The 15,878-nt window shown below is 39.7% G+C and overlaps 1 protein-coding gene and 1 long non-coding RNA gene across 9 annotated transcripts in view; one reads left to right on the top strand and one right to left on the bottom strand.

Moving 5' to 3' along the window:
* Window positions 1-15,878, bottom strand: part of Frmpd4 (FERM and PDZ domain containing 4) — a 642,821-nt gene that overhangs the window by 379,583 nt on the left and 247,360 nt on the right.
* Window positions 1-15,878, top strand: part of LOC147998191 (uncharacterized) — a 188,087-nt gene that overhangs the window by 144,502 nt on the left and 27,707 nt on the right. The window contains exon 3 of the long non-coding RNA XR_015646950.1: window positions 4,072-4,153. This is a non-coding gene — a long non-coding RNA (uncharacterized LOC147998191). The remainder of the gene's footprint in view (window positions 1-4,071; window positions 4,154-15,878) is intronic.

Here is a 15,878-nt window from a genome sequence, read left to right as displayed (position 1 = left end):
TATAAGGTGAAAGGCTCTATCCCTAGCAACAAAGAAATTAATAAGAAAAGGTATGTTAAGAATCATAGTTATTAACTGAGTGAACACTAACTCTGTGGTGTGTGTGTGTGTGTGTGTGTGTGTGTGTGAGAGAGAGAGAGAGAGAGAGAGAGAGAGAGAGAGAGAGAGAGAGAGAGCTAAACAGAAATGACCATGTACAGAAGTAGAGATTGGAGTTTTGAAGCCATAAGGGCCAAGGTCCAGCATAATTTGAGAAAGTAAGGAAAGATTATCCTCTGAACCTCCAGAAGGACCATGATCCTCTCAATTACCGTGGTTTTAGATCTTTTATAGAATCGTGAGATAATTTCTATTTACTGGGGTTAAGCCACTCATGTTTTGACATCAGACCTAGACAACAAATATACTGTTCTACATATTTCAATGTCCAAATAATAATGCCATTCAAATCTCTTTGTCTCAAAATATTTACAAATCCCTGTCTTGAAATTATATCTGGCAAGTGGTATTTGGTACTCTCCTGTGTAAGCAGACAAAGCTGGGTGACCAAATCTTACGGGACATCAAATGGAATGGCATCCCCAGAGCCTGGTACTGCCTCTGTTTTCCATTTGACATCATGATGAGCTTACTGCCATGGGTCCACATTGTCACAGAGTGGTGATAGCAAGTTCAGCCTGGAACCTTTCCCACACTGGCAGGCTCTCTCATCTCTCTGACAATTTTACTCGTGATTTTTTCTTGGAGAAGGCTTCCTTTGATATTCCAATAGAAAGCACATTGTTCTGACCACTTACAAAAAAAAATCTCTTCACCAATACCTAAGCAATCATCTAAATATGCCTTCCCAGGACTGGGGAAGCTGAAATGAAAGGATCCCTGGAGCTTAAGGGCCTGACATTCAATCTAATGACCAGTGATCACCAGGTCCCAGTGAGAGACCCTGTCTCACAAAGCGAAAGACAGGTAGCTATAATGATGAACGACACCTGAAACTGATGCTTGACTTACACATATGCACACACTCTATACATTCATGTGAGTTTGAGGCTACACAGGAAGTTTCAGGTCAGCCTGGGCTGCTGAATCTGATTCATATCCCCCCCCTCTCTCTCTCGCACACACACACACACACACACACACACACACACACACACACACACACACACTTTCTATGCTATATTTGAGATTCAGAAAACTGCATATGGTCTTCCATATTTCAAGAAAAACCTGGTTTGGGTTAGTTTTGAAAACAGGAATATTATATTCAGCTAATACACTGAATTTCCTTTCATTTTTATCCCAGGGTATTTCCATTTCTTCTAATGACTATGAGCTGACAAAACAACAGTAATACTAAATGATGTCTGTGATCATTTTCCAAGAATTCTGAGTTTTAATGGGTCTACAGAATTCAGAACATTTTTTTTTCATGACTTGAGGTTGTTAGCAGATGAACCCATCAGTTAACTCTGAGTTTCTACCGTGTGATTAGAAAATAAAGGATTACTGAAAGAGAAAACATTGACAGTCAGGAGACTGAATTGTTCAAACACAAAGTCATTCTTAAAGAGATTCATGTCTTGGAGTCCATTTTCAAAGATGGGACTGCCCTCTGTATAGAGGACCACGGAGCATTGGTTGAGCACTTGCCAAACAGCCAGTTTTGAACATAGAGAAGAAAGGCAGCCATTAATGAGAGCATGAGGACATTTAAATATCTGCTTAATTTGTGCAAGGACTAAACAGAATTTTTATCAGTTGGCTTGCATGACTTCTAACATCTCAGGAACTTAAAGACTGACAGTGAGTGACTCAGACATATACAAAATGGACATCTGAGTACAAGAATGACATCACATGAATCATCTTCCTCTCATTTTCCCCCACATGATTGGTTTTGTTATAAAAATAATCAAGTTGAAAATGTCAAGTTTACCAATGTACGTATTTATGGATGGCCAACCTCCACTAAGCCATCCCCACAGGTTCCAGAGGAACTGGATATAACTTAACTTAAATCGTTGACTTGTTTAGCCTTGCAACGTTTTTCAATTACTAGAATTTGCTCTCAATGCATCCTGGCCCCTAGCATTCCTAATCACATAACCTAATTCATACTGAGACATAGATGCCCGATAACATTTAGTATTGAGTAACTTAAAGTGTCAATGGTCATTTGCACAGTCCATAAATGGACCTCTATTTGTCGCATCGGACATGATATTCTGACAGAAATAGAAAAAAAAAATAAAGCACACATTGAGTTATCGAAATACAATCTTGAAGTAGAGAAAAGTAGCATGAAGTCTAAAGCCAAATCTCAGAGGAGCTGCTTGTTCAAGGGTTACTTAGATTTGGTTAAGCCCCTGATGTGGTCCTAATTATCTATGGAGGCCATAAAGCAGATTTAAGTGTCATGGACGAGACTTTGAGTGCACCCAGCCTTACTCTGAGCAAAGCTATGCCTGAATGCATTTGAAGGAGGAAGGGGACCAGTGGTTCTTCCCCTCAGTTGGCCGTTTGGCAGAGCAGTGGCACTCTGCTGTGAATAAATCGATGCTTACTGGAAACAAACAAAATAGAAGAAAGGAATAGAGGATGTCGTTTCCAAGAAACAGTTTCAACCAGAAAGTAATGTCAGCTAGGGAGATGGCTCAGTAGTGGTGGTGGCATGGCAGGGGTGGTGAATATATCATGCAATCCTGAGGGCTGAAGATCCATTCAGATTCCCTGTACCTATCTAAAAGCCTTACAGTATTAGGACTCAATTAATATGTAAGAAGCAGAGACAGAGGGATCCTCAGAGCAAGTTGGCTAGCTAGACTAGCTAAAAAGGTGAACTTGATATATAAGATGAAGAACTGAGAAAAAAAATATCAACTCCTGGCCTCTACAGGCACACACACACACACACACACACACACACACACACACACACACACACACACATTCATTAACACATACACACATAGGCAAAAAGGTAACATTTACATTCTGGTTCTAATTATAATATTTTATAATATTTACATTCCATGTATATGTATGTACCTGTGCCCTTCTCTCAGCATGGTAAATATTCATAAGGAAAAGGAAATGGAAAGTGTGCCCTGGCTTTTCATCATTTCATTTGGATCCGTGTCTATTTTTAAAGCTTTTTTAATTTAATAAATCGAAGGTCAAAAAATCAACTCTGGGCTATGAATAGATCGGAGCAATGACTTTTGCAGCATCATGGAAAAAGACATCACATTGTCTCCATCGAGCATTGACAATAGCTTCCAGCATTCTATCCTCTTGTTTAAATATATAAAAAAGGCAATGGCTCCCTTCAGGGCAAACTTTGAAGCATCTTTTACCATTTTGTTGCGTATTTGAAAATTGAGTTAAAAAATCATTAGGCTCGCCACTTTGGGGCAAACAAAAAAATGTAAGTGTAAGGAAGCAAGCAAGGGAGGAGCTGTATTCCAGTTGCTTTTAGGTGAGAGTCGTCTTCTTATTCTTAGAAACAGCCAGCACTACATTTTTCAGGCTATTCCTTCAGCTAAAGGAGCTATCCCTTTCCTGCCTTAAGAACTAAAATGCAATTTGATTTCTCTATGTTTTATAATCTTTTCTCCATGACGTTTACACTACGGTAAGTAAAGACTTCCCTCAGATGCTTCCAGTGACCTGAGTCAGGTATTATAGCTGGAACTGCCACTGAACTGCTGTGGCTGTCAGCTCTTCAAGACAAAATCATCAAAGCTAAAAGCTCCTTGTTACCTCTTTGCAGCCTCCTGAGATAAAGCAGCTAGGAATGAAGAGTGGGCTGGACAGATCAATCTCTCTTTGTTTTCTGATTTATTGTGAGAAAATACATAAAACATAAAAAAATCCATAAAACTTACTGTTTGGAGCACTAACTAATTCAGCTCACTGGCTTTAACTACACGCACACTCTTGTATAACCACTCTCATCATCCAGCCCCAGGATTTTTTTTTCATCTTCTCAAACTGATTCTATTATACTCTTTCCCAACCAAATCTGTATGTGTTAAATAACCACTCTTTGTGATTTTTTTCTCCCAGGTCCCGGAGACCATCATTCTACTTTCCATCTCTACAGATTTGACCATCCCGGGCACCGTACATCAGAAACACATGACCTTCTGTGAGTGCAACACTTCACTTAGAAGAATGTTTTCACTGTCATCCATGTTGTTGTGTGTCAGAACTCCCTTCCTTTTTCAGCTTGAATAGTATCCTAAATATGCATAGATCACATAGTGATTATCCACATCCCACATATGCATGTTGATGACTAGAGCAGCCCCTTGCCACTTTGTTTTAATAGTGGCTTTAATTTTGCTACTTACCACATTTGGGATGCCAGACTAATAGACAAGATGAAATCCTTGCCCTGCCCCCCATGGGGAAAGTGAAATCAAATGAACAATTGGATGGAAAAGACTAAACAATTCACCTATTTATGTGCATACTGAAAAACCCTTTTCTGGAAAGGAATAATCTAAATGTTTATTCACTGTTTTTGTGCAACTAATAATATGAAAAAGAAACCCATCATTTACCACACTTCCATTAAAAGCTCAATTAGTCCAAGAACTAGAAATGATTTAAACATATCTGAAAGTGCTTAGACATTTATATAGTGTAGTGTCTCTCTGGTATACAATACTATGGATACATGCCTCAGATGTAAAAATATATTGGCAAGGTACTAGGCACATATTTACTTCCTAAGGGGAAAAATGCTCCATTTCTTTGCCCTTGGAGAAAAAGTACCAAGATTCCTATACAAACGACTTTTTACATTTATCACGGCAAAAACACAAACATGAAAGCCTATTATCTATGGAAGTTGAGTGCATTAAGAAAGAGTCACTAATCATTGTTCAAGCCAACTTTTATCATAGGCATTTTGTTCACTGTTCCTTTAGTGGCTACATGGGGAGACAATGACATCTTACTCAGCCACTTGACATTAGTGGATAGATTTTCTAGATCCGGGCAGAATTCTCTTGCATTACTTAATGTGATATTCAACTGAAGAATTTATACTACAGATTAAGCAGCTACTTGGAAAACAATAACACTACCAAATTTTCAAAAGACCAAAAATGTCAGGAATAGTCTCTTATACTATAAGTAGGAAGTAAAATGCCTGGGAAGACTTTCATGAAATAACAAAGGCATAATATCCTGGCCCAACCCTAATCTCACAATTAATTTTATAATCTCCATTGCTCTGAAATCTTTGTTGCCAAACTGAATGATGTGAGAATGACCACCAGAACCACAGAAATAGCCTCTACTTGGCTTAGACTTTCATGGAGCCAATTCTCCCAGGGTTCTCATGATTGGCAGATGACCACAGTTAAGCTGGGCACACAACACTGCATTGATACTGCATCAAGCTGCCCCATGCTGGCTGGTGAAGAGTATATAGCAGGTGTGCCATCGCACATGCTCTGTATTTCGCCAACCACATAGAAAAGGTCAATGAAACCACACCGTGTATATAGGAAACTAGGGTCAGATATTATTTTTTCCAACAGAGAACACACCTATGGAGGATATTTGGGAGTTTATCTGACATACATTTTGAGAGGGTTTGTCCTCTTAAGGGTGACCACTTCAAAATTTTAGTAGTTCATATTTGTAAATACAAAGAACCAGAGCTCCCCTGATGGGTGAAATATGACTTTGTCAATCAGTCCTTATGAGGCTTCACAGATTGCCTGGAAAATTGAGGATATGTCAGGTTTGGCGAGCGTACCTTTAACCTCAGCTTTTGGGGGGCAAAGCAGGGAGATCTCTGTGAATTCCGAGCCAGCCTGGTTTATATAGTGAGTTTCAGCACAACCAAAGCTACATAGTGAGACCCTATCATAGAAAAACGAAAGCAAACAAAAAGTAACAGTAATAAGAGTATCTTTGCTCCAGGAATGTGAAGATTCTTAATAGATATGCTGTTGAAATTTATATCTATAGCAAAATGAATACTTGGTTACTAGGGTTCACTATGCTCACTAACTTAGAACGTTTCACAACTAATTGTAGTCTTCTGTCACAAAGAATTGTTAATCTAGGCAATTTTTATATTCTCATCCAGAGACACAGAAAGCAAAATCATTGAAATAACATTAGAAACATCTATAGGAAAGTGTTAAGCCAGGCCATCTGGCACCTGACATTTATAGAAATTTTGAGTGGGACGTTATCACATTATAAATGTTTTAAAATGAAGACCATGAAATTAAATGAGATATACAAGGCCTTATCAGGATCCTGTGCAAGGGAAACACTCCAGAACTTAAGGTATAGTAGCCAGTTTGCCTCTTTGTAGAGTCAGTTTGCCTCTACATAGCTTTCTGATAAGCTACTCAAATGCTGAGCTTCCCTTGAAAGGACCAGTGGGAAAGGCTTCTAGTCTTCCACAAGGATAAAGTAACTCTCCCAAAAAGAATGCCTAATAGATTGCTAGTGACGGAATGGAGTGGCGGAACACGAGCCAGCCGATAGCTGACAAATTAGCCATGTGGACATCACACTGAGATACATTTCTCCCTGTGCTGGTAGGTCAACCATGGTCTAGAATCTTTTCTCTTAAGTGTTAATAGGTTCATTATCTGGTCCGAACTACACATCCTATTCATAATCTTAGTGGCCTTGCAGGGAGCCTAAGTCATATGAGCTACTAGTTTTGTGTTTCTCATGCTGGCCAGTGGATTCTAGATTCATGATATCACTCTATAACTCCTCATTCTATTTAGAACTGTGTGAGTAAGAAACAAGAAACAGCAGAACAAGCTGACTAGCTAAGCTTAAACTACTTGGGTTATGCTAGATAACAAAACTATAAAATACTATGTGTATGTCCAGTAAACATTAGAAATGCTCAGATGGGCAGGGGACTCATGAAGCTCCAACCCTACATGAAAAACTACAGACAACCAAGAAATGCTGAAAGCAGAAGAAAGACTCTTCCCCTCAGAAGAGCATATCAATTGGTTATCCGGTACCAAATGATCAGCCCTGAAAACACACATACAAGTACTACCACAAAGACCAAGCGGGTTATATTTAAGAGTAAATGTTGATACATATATGTATGTGTATGAAATGGTTATTAATGAGATAATAGGCAATTAATTTAAAAGAGAAATGAGTATATGGGGGGTTTGGAAGGAGGAAAGGAAGATTGATGTAAATGTATTACACCCTCAAGTTTTTGAAACAAGGTTTCTGTTATGTGACAAGAGAAACTTTTATGTTTTTGTTTTTCAACATTCATATTACCTACATATAAGGATAGAAGTTTAAAGGTTAACAAACTTGCCATGTGTTCTATTTGGGAAATAATTAATTTTTTCCTTGCACTGATACTCTGTACTTTGCTTACCCAACTGTCCTTTTTTGTAAAAAATGAAACCAGAAACTACAATGTGAATCCACTGTGTAAGACTTCAGAATGGCCATATGGAAAGAGGTGGGAGCAGGGGGCGTCACAAGCATTGCAGAAAAATGGAAAAGCAATTGGGCATACACTGCAGGAGAGCAGAAACCTCATGCAAATCTTTGGGAACACTGGAAATTAGAATTAAAACTGAGCATGCTTTAAACACACTTTGGCCCAACAAATAAATTTCTAAATTTGTATTCAACATAAAAATGGTGATATTCACCAAAGGGCATGTAGCGAAGTGTTCATATCAATAGAATTTCTCAAATTTCATTAGTGAAAGCTATGCCAACCCCCCTCCCCAGAAAAATGAATGACTGAGTGACTTGTGATATATTAATTCAATGAATTTCGACAACAATGGAAATAGACTATAACTACATGGCCCAAAATGATGAGATAAAACTGTCCAAAAGGCATCACTAATGGATAGAATGCAGGATAGGTGTTATTTTTGGCTGTCTGGTGCTTCCATGGAGCCTCAGAAGGCTTGCTCATGCTTACTTTCTTGTTCTGATGTTAAGTGCAGCACGTAATGATTATTTGACTTTCCAACAAACCACATGTACATTAATGTGCATATGTGTAGCATTTTCATGAAGAGCTGATTTTCAAATGTCCTATCTGTTTTGAAATGATGGAGACTGTCAATATGGCAGCATCCTAACTTGAAGAATGATGGTACGATCACATGCAATTCCCAAGTCCAGAAACCACATACTTTATAGACTGTCGAATAAGTCACACATAAAAAACCAAGTGACATCTTCCCTGGTTCTAGGATGAATAAGTCACAAGAAAGAGTGGCTTCAGAAACAGTTACAAGATCAAAAATACTTCAGACCAACCTCCACTACACAAATCTCCCTTGACAGAAATGTAGTATTATCAAACACATTTTCTCCAATGGTCTTTCTCATTTCCTGCCATTTTTTTTCTTTGGCACATTGTCCTCTCTTGCAAGGGCTTAATCAATAGACCCAAGAACAGTCATTCAGAAAGAATTTTCTATGAACATTTTTCTGCAGGGATCTTCGTTGCTTACCTCCAGTTTTCATTTCCTGTCTCTTGACCTGTTTTTAACTTATTACAAAGTTAATTTGAAACGTCTAACCTGTTGCAGGATGTAGTGCATATCAGGGTAATTTTAATCAGAAACATTTTGAAAATTTAATTAAATATCAGAGTGTTTATCGCTAGTTCCAAAACAACTTTCCTTTTCAATAAAGATGAGGGCACAGTGACCAAGGCTGATGTTAAAACCTCTATGAACAATTGTTCCACAAGAAATCTGGTGATCCATTTACTGAGACCTGACAAAGGCAACAGGTCAGGCATTCCATGCTAAAAGATTACAAGGAAATGAAAAGAAAATTCAAAAAGAAAAGAAAATAAACTCAAACCCTACAGAACAAATGTATTACGGGACAGAAGGAAAAGTGCTGTCCTACCTCCCATTCACATTCATAGGGAGTTATACAACCACATGGTCTGTGTTATTTTTGTTGTAGTTAGGGATTTTTTTATTTGATCTTCGTGTATGTGTGTGTGTGTGTGTGTGAGAGAGAGAGAGAGAGAGAGAGAGAGAGAGAGAGAGAGAGAGAGAGAGAGAGCAAAACACAGATGTACAGGCAGACAGACAGACACTGCATAGCCACTCATGGGAAGAACTTCTGCAAGCAGGGGTTGGTTCTGTGCTTATGGAGGGCCACCTTTTACTGAATCTAGCCATCCTTATCTTAATGAGCAATTTGGTGTTGGTTTGTTGAGCACACTTACATAGCTTGCTCCCTTGGCTGTACTAAATTGCCGGTATTATTTTCCCCTTTGATTTATAATCTCTGCTACTAATTTATGAGGAGTAATGAGAGGAATAGCCATAACATTTTTATCTCCATTCAACCATCCAATAGCTCCTTTCTGACTACCTTGTTTTCTTTGATGCGCTGCCGCTTCAGTGAGGACCAACAATTCATCATTAAAAACATAGTTTTTTATTATTGTTTTATTCTGGAGGCATTTCCTTTGGCATTTGATTAACACAATGGGATTCCAGGGTAGTGTTTTCTCTCCTTACTCTAAGAGGTAACAAGAAGTCACAAAATTTCCCCTTACTCTACCTTGGCACATGACTGAATTCCCAGAAATCTCTAATGTCTTAAATACCCTCAGGTGTAAGAAAGAGGACCAGTCACACAAAGTACCTTCTTTCTATGACTCCTTCTCATCCTAAAAAGAAGGTGTACAATGGCTGTTTCTTGCCTAATTTCCTTGCCATCTGGCAGAAGTAAACGTACAGGTTGACTTCAAAGGATGGAGAGTCAGCAGCCTCTAAATAGGGCATTCGCTGATGGCAATGAAAACCTCCATGTGAAATCTAATACTTCCTTTCCCACTGTGCTTTTCTGTGAAAATATATTGTTCCCTATACAACACAGAGGATTATAAATGTTTTAGATGATAATAATTTTTTTCTAGGGATCAAAAGGTGCTCAGTAGAAGAAAATATTTGCTGCCCCATCACAGGGACCGGATTTCAGATCTCTGAGGTCTCACGCTCACAAAAAGCCCTGGTCTGGCCACATGTACATAGTAATCCCAGTGCTGTGGAGGACAGGCAGAAATGGAAGGATTTCTGGGGGTTGATAAATAGCGGCTGAGAGTCGGGTTCTGTTAGAGACCCCATCTTAAAAAGAGATACCACATCATCAACATAAAGCAAGCTCGCTCTCTCTCTCTCTCTCTCTCTCTCTCTCTCTCTCTCTCTTTCTGTCTCTGTCTCTCTGCCTCTGCCTCTGTCTCTGTCTCTCTCTCTCTGTCTCTCTGTCTCTCTCTTTCTGTCTCTGTCTCTCTGCCTCTGTCTCTGTCTCTGTCTCTGTCTCTCTCTCTGTCTCTCTGTCTCTCTCTTTCTGTCTCTGTCTCTCTGCCTCTGTCTCTGTCTCTGTCTCTCTCTCTCTGTCTCTCTGTCTCTCTCTTTCTGTCTCTGTCTCTCTCTTTCTGTCTCTGTCTCTCTGCCTCTGTCTCTGTCTCTGTCTCTCTCTCTCTGTCTCTCTGTCTCTCTCTTTCTGTCTCTGTCTCTCTCTTTCTGTCTCTGTCTCTCTCTTTCTGTCTCTGTCTCTCTCTCTCTCTCTCTCTCTCTCTCTCTCACACACACACACACACACACACACACACACACACACACACACCACTCACCAACTTATGTTGGCCAGTGAATTTCATCAAGTGAAAATGTATCGTGTATATTTTGAATGCTTTTTCTAGATAGTTGTTTGCAGGCTTGATGTCCTCTAGTAATATTACATACATATGCTTACTTATAAAATAATCCTTCCAAGGAAGATTAATAGTGTATATTTAAATTGGTACCTGGTTATTTTTGAGCAAATTTGCAGTAACTATCAAGTGTTTATCTATATATTACAAAACAAAAAAGCCTTTAAGTAAACTGGAAACCGGTCTTCCTGGTTGCTGCCGCTGCAGAGAGCCCGTGGGGAGCACCCCACGAGCGAACCTGAGCCTCGGGACCACAGGTAAGACCAAATTTTCTGCTGCAAGAAAGCTGCCTGGTGAGCTTGGGACACAGGAAAGCAGAATTTCTCTAGGACCAGGCACGTTCTGTGTTTACCGGAAGTCCCACACCCGCGGATCCCGGCCCGCAGCAGCTCTCTGCTCCCAGACCCGGTGAGAGAGAGACCCAACCGCCTGGTCAGGTGGGCACTCCTGAGGCTGCAGAGCGGAAGAGACCACCAACTCTGCTCACCCCTGCCCACATCCCTGGCCCAAGAGGAAACTGTATAAGGCCTCTGGGCTCCCGTGGGGAAGGGTCCAGGAGCGGCAGGACCCCTGTGCCTGAGACACCGCCGGAACCTGAAAGAAACAGACCAGATAAACAGTTCTCTGCACCCAAATCCCGTGGGAGGGAGAGCTAAACCTTCAGAGAGGCAGACAAGCCTGGGAAACCAGAAGTGACTGCTCCCTGCACACACATCTCGGACGCCAGAGGAAAAAGCCAAAGACCATCTGGAACCCTGGTGCACTGAAGTTCCCGGAAGGGGCGGCACAGGTCTTCCTGGTTGCTGCCGCTGCAGAGAGCCCGTGGGGAGCACCCCACGAGCGAACCTGAGCCTCGGGACCACAGGTAAGACCAAATTTTCTGCTGCAAGAAAGCTGCCTGGTGAACTCAAGACACAGGCCCACAGGAACAGCTGAAGACCTGTAGAGAGGAAAAAGTACACGCCAGAAAGCAGAACACTCTGTCCCCATAACTGACTGAAAGAGAGGAAAACAGGTCTACAGTACTCCTGTCACACAGGCTTATAGGACAGTCTAGCCACTGTCAGAAATAGCAGAACAAAGTAACACTAGAGATAATCTGATGGCGAGAGGCAAGCGCAGGAACCCAAGCAACAGAAACCAAGACTACATGCCATCATCGGAGCCCAATTCTCCCACCAAAACAAACACGGAATATCCAAACACACCAGAAAAGCAAGATCTAGTTACAAAATCATATTTGATCATGATGCTGGAGGACTTCAAGAAAGACATGAACACACTTAGGGAAGCACAGGAAAACATTAATAAACAAGTAAAAGCCTACAGAGAGGAATCGCAAAAATCCCTGAAAGAATTCCAGGAAAACACAATCAAACAGTTGAAGGAATTAAAAATGGAAATAGAAGCAATCAAGAAAGAACACATGGAAACAACCCTGGATATAGAAAACCAAAAGAAGAGACAAGGAGCTGTAGATACAAGCCTCACCAACAGAATTCAAGAGATGGAAGAGAGAATCTCAGGAGCAGAAGATTCCATAGAAATCATTGACTCAACTGTCAAAGATAATGTAAAGCGGAAAAAGCTACTGGTCCAAAACATACAGGAAATCCAGGACTCAATGAGAAGATCAAACCTAAGGATAATAGGTATAGAAGAGAGTGAAGACTCCCAGCTCAAAGGACCAGTAAATATCTTCAACAAAATCATAGAAGAAAACTTCCCTAACCTAAAAAAAGAGATACCCATAGACATACAAGAAGCCTACAGAACTCCAAATAGATTGGACCAGAAAAGAAACACCTCCCGTCACATAATTGTCAAAACACCAAACGCACAAAATAAAGAAAGAATATTAAAAGCAGTAAGGGAAAAAGGTCAAGTAACATATAAAGGGAGACCTATCAGAATCACACCAGACTTCTCGCCAGAAACTATGAAGGCCAGAAGATCCTGGACTGATGTCATACAGACCCTAAGAGAACACAAATGCCAGCCCAGGTTACTGTATCCAGCAAAACTCTCAATTAACATTGATGGAGAAACCAAGATATTCCATGACAAAACCAAATTTACACAATATCTTTCTACAAATCCAGCACTACAAAGGATAATAAATGGTAAAGCCCAACATAAGGAGGCAAGCTATACCCTAGAAGAAGCAAGAAACTAATCGTCTTGGCAACAAAACAAAGAGAATGAAAGCACACAAACATAACCTCACATCCAAATATGAATATAAAGGGAAGCAATAATCACTATTCCTTAATATCTCTCAATATCAATGGCCTCAACTCCCCAATAAAAAGACATAGGTTAACAAACTGGATACGCAATGAGGACCCTGCATTCTGCTGCCTACAGAAAACACACCTCAGAGACAAAGACAAACACTACCTCAGAGTGAAAGGCTGGAAAACAACTTTCCAAGCAAATGGTCAGAAGAAGCAAGCTGGAGTAGCCATTCTAATATCAAATGAAATCAATTTTCAATTAAAAGTCATCAAAAAAGATAAGGAAGGACACTTCATATTCATCAAAGGAAAAATCCACCAAGATGAACTCTCAATCCTAAATATCTATGCCCCAAATACAAGGGCACCTACATACGTAAAAGAAACCTTACTAAAGCTCAAAACACACATTGCACCTCACACAATAATAGTGGGAGACTTCAACACCCCACTCTCATCAATGGACAGATCATGGAAACAGAAATTAAACAGTGATGTCGACAGACTAAGAGAAGTCATGAGCCAAATGGACTTAACGGATATTTATAGAACATTCTATCCTAAAGCAAAAGGATATACCTTCTTCTCAGCTCCTCATGGTACTTTCTCCAAAATTGACCATATAATTGGTCAAAAAACGGGCCTCAACAGGTACAGAAAGATAGAGATAATCCCATGCATGCTATCGGACCACCACGGCCTAAAACTGGTCTTCAATAACAATAAGGGAAGAATGCCCACATATACGTGGAAATTGAACAATGCTCTACTCAATGATAACCTGGTCAAGGAAGAAATAAAGAAAGAAATTAAAAACTTTTTAGAATTTAATGAAAATGAAGATACAACATACCCAAACTTATGGGACACAATGAAAGCTGTGCTAAGAGGAAAACTCATAGCGCTGAGTGCCTGCAGAAAGAAACAGGAAAGAGCATATGTCAGCAGCTTGACAGCACACCTAAAAGCTCTAGAACAAAAAGAAGCAAATACACCCAGGAGGAGTAGAAGGCAGGAAATAATCAAACTCAGAGCTGAAATCAACCAAGTAGAAACAAAAAGGACCATAGAAAGAATCAACAGAACCAAAAGTTGGTTCTTTGAGAAAATCAACAAGATAGATAAACCCTTAGCCAGACTAACGAGAGGACACAGAGAGTGCGTCCAAATTAACAAAATTAGAAATGAAAAGGGAGACATAACTACAGATTCAGAGGAAATTCAAAAAATCATCAGATCTTACTATAAAAACCTATATTCAACAAAATTTGAAAATCTTCAGGAAATGGACAATTTCCTAGACAGATACCAGGTATCGAAGTTAAATCAGGAACAGATAAACCAGTTAAACAACCCCGTAACTCCTAAGGAAATAGAAGCAGTCATTAAAGGTCTTCCAACCAAAAAGAGCCCAGGTCCAGACGGGTTTAGTGCAGAATTCTATCAAACCTTCATAGAAGACCTCATACCAATATTATCCAAACTATTCCACAAAATTGAAACAGATGGAGCACTACCGAATTCCTTCAACGAAGCCACAATTACTCTTATACCTAAACCACACAAAGACACAACAAAGAAAGAGAACTTCAGACCAATTTCCCTTATGAATATCGACGCAAAAATACTCAATAAAATTCTGGCAAACCGAATTCAAGAGCACATCAAAACAATCATCCACCATGATCAAGTAGGCTTCATCCCAGGCATGCAGGGATGGTTTAATATACGGAAAACCATCAACGTGATCCATCATATAAACAAACTGAAAGAACAAAACCACATGATCATTTCATTAGATGCTGAGAAAGCATTTGACAAAATTCAACACCCCTTCATGATAAAAGTCCTGGAAAGAATAGGAATTCAAGGCCCATACCTAAACATAGTAAAAGCCATATACAGCAAACCAGTTGCTAACATTAAACTAAATGGAGAGAAACTCGAAGCAATCCCACTAAAATCAGGGACTAGACAAGGCTGCCCACTCTCTCCCTACTTATTCAATATAGTTCTTGAAGTTCTAGCCAGAGCAATCAGACAACAAAAGGAGATCAAGGGGATACAGATCGGAAAAGAAGAAGTCAAAATATCACTATTTGCAGATGACATGATAGTATATTTAAGTGATCCCAAAAGTTCCACCAGAGAACTACTAAAGCTGATAAACAACTTCAGCAAAGTGGCTGGGTATAAAATTAACTCAAATAAATCAGTTGCCTTCCTCTATACAAAAGAGAAACAAGCCGAGAAAGAAATTAGGGAAACGACACCCTTCATAATAGACCCAAATAATATAAAGTACCTCGGTGTGACTTTAACCAAGCAAGTAAAAGATCTGTACAATAAGAACTTCAAGACACTGAGGAAAGAAATTGAAGAAGACCTCAGAAGATGGAAAGATCTCCCATGCTCATGGATTGGCAGGACTAATATAGTAAAAATGGCCATTTTACCAAAAGCAATCTACAGATTCAATGCAATCCCCATCAAAATACCAATCCAATTCTTCAAAGAGTTAGACAGAATAATTTGCAAATTCATCTGGAATAACAAAAAACCCAGGATAGCTAAAGCTATCCTCAACAATAAAAGGACTTCAGGGGGAATCACTATCCCTGAACTCAAGCAGTATTACAGAGCAATAGTGATAAAAACTGCATGGTATTGGTACAGAGACAGACAGATAGACCAATGGAATAGAATTGAAGACCCAGAAATGAACCCACACACCTATGGGCACTTGATTTTTGACAAAGGAGCCAAAACCATCCAATGGAAAAAAGATAGCATTTTCAGCAAATGGTGCTGGTTCAACTGGAGGTAAACATGTAGAAGAATGCAGATCGATCCATGCTTATCACCCTGTACAAAGCTTAAGTCCAAGTGGATCAAGGACC

The sequence above is a fragment of the Rattus norvegicus genome, chromosome X (genome assembly GCF_021556685.1).
Source record: "Rattus norvegicus strain SHRSP/BbbUtx chromosome X, alternate assembly SHRSP_T2T, whole genome shotgun sequence".
Taxonomy (NCBI): Eukaryota; Metazoa; Chordata; class Mammalia; order Rodentia; family Muridae; genus Rattus; species Rattus norvegicus.
This window is presented reverse-complemented; position numbering and strand designations above follow the sequence as displayed.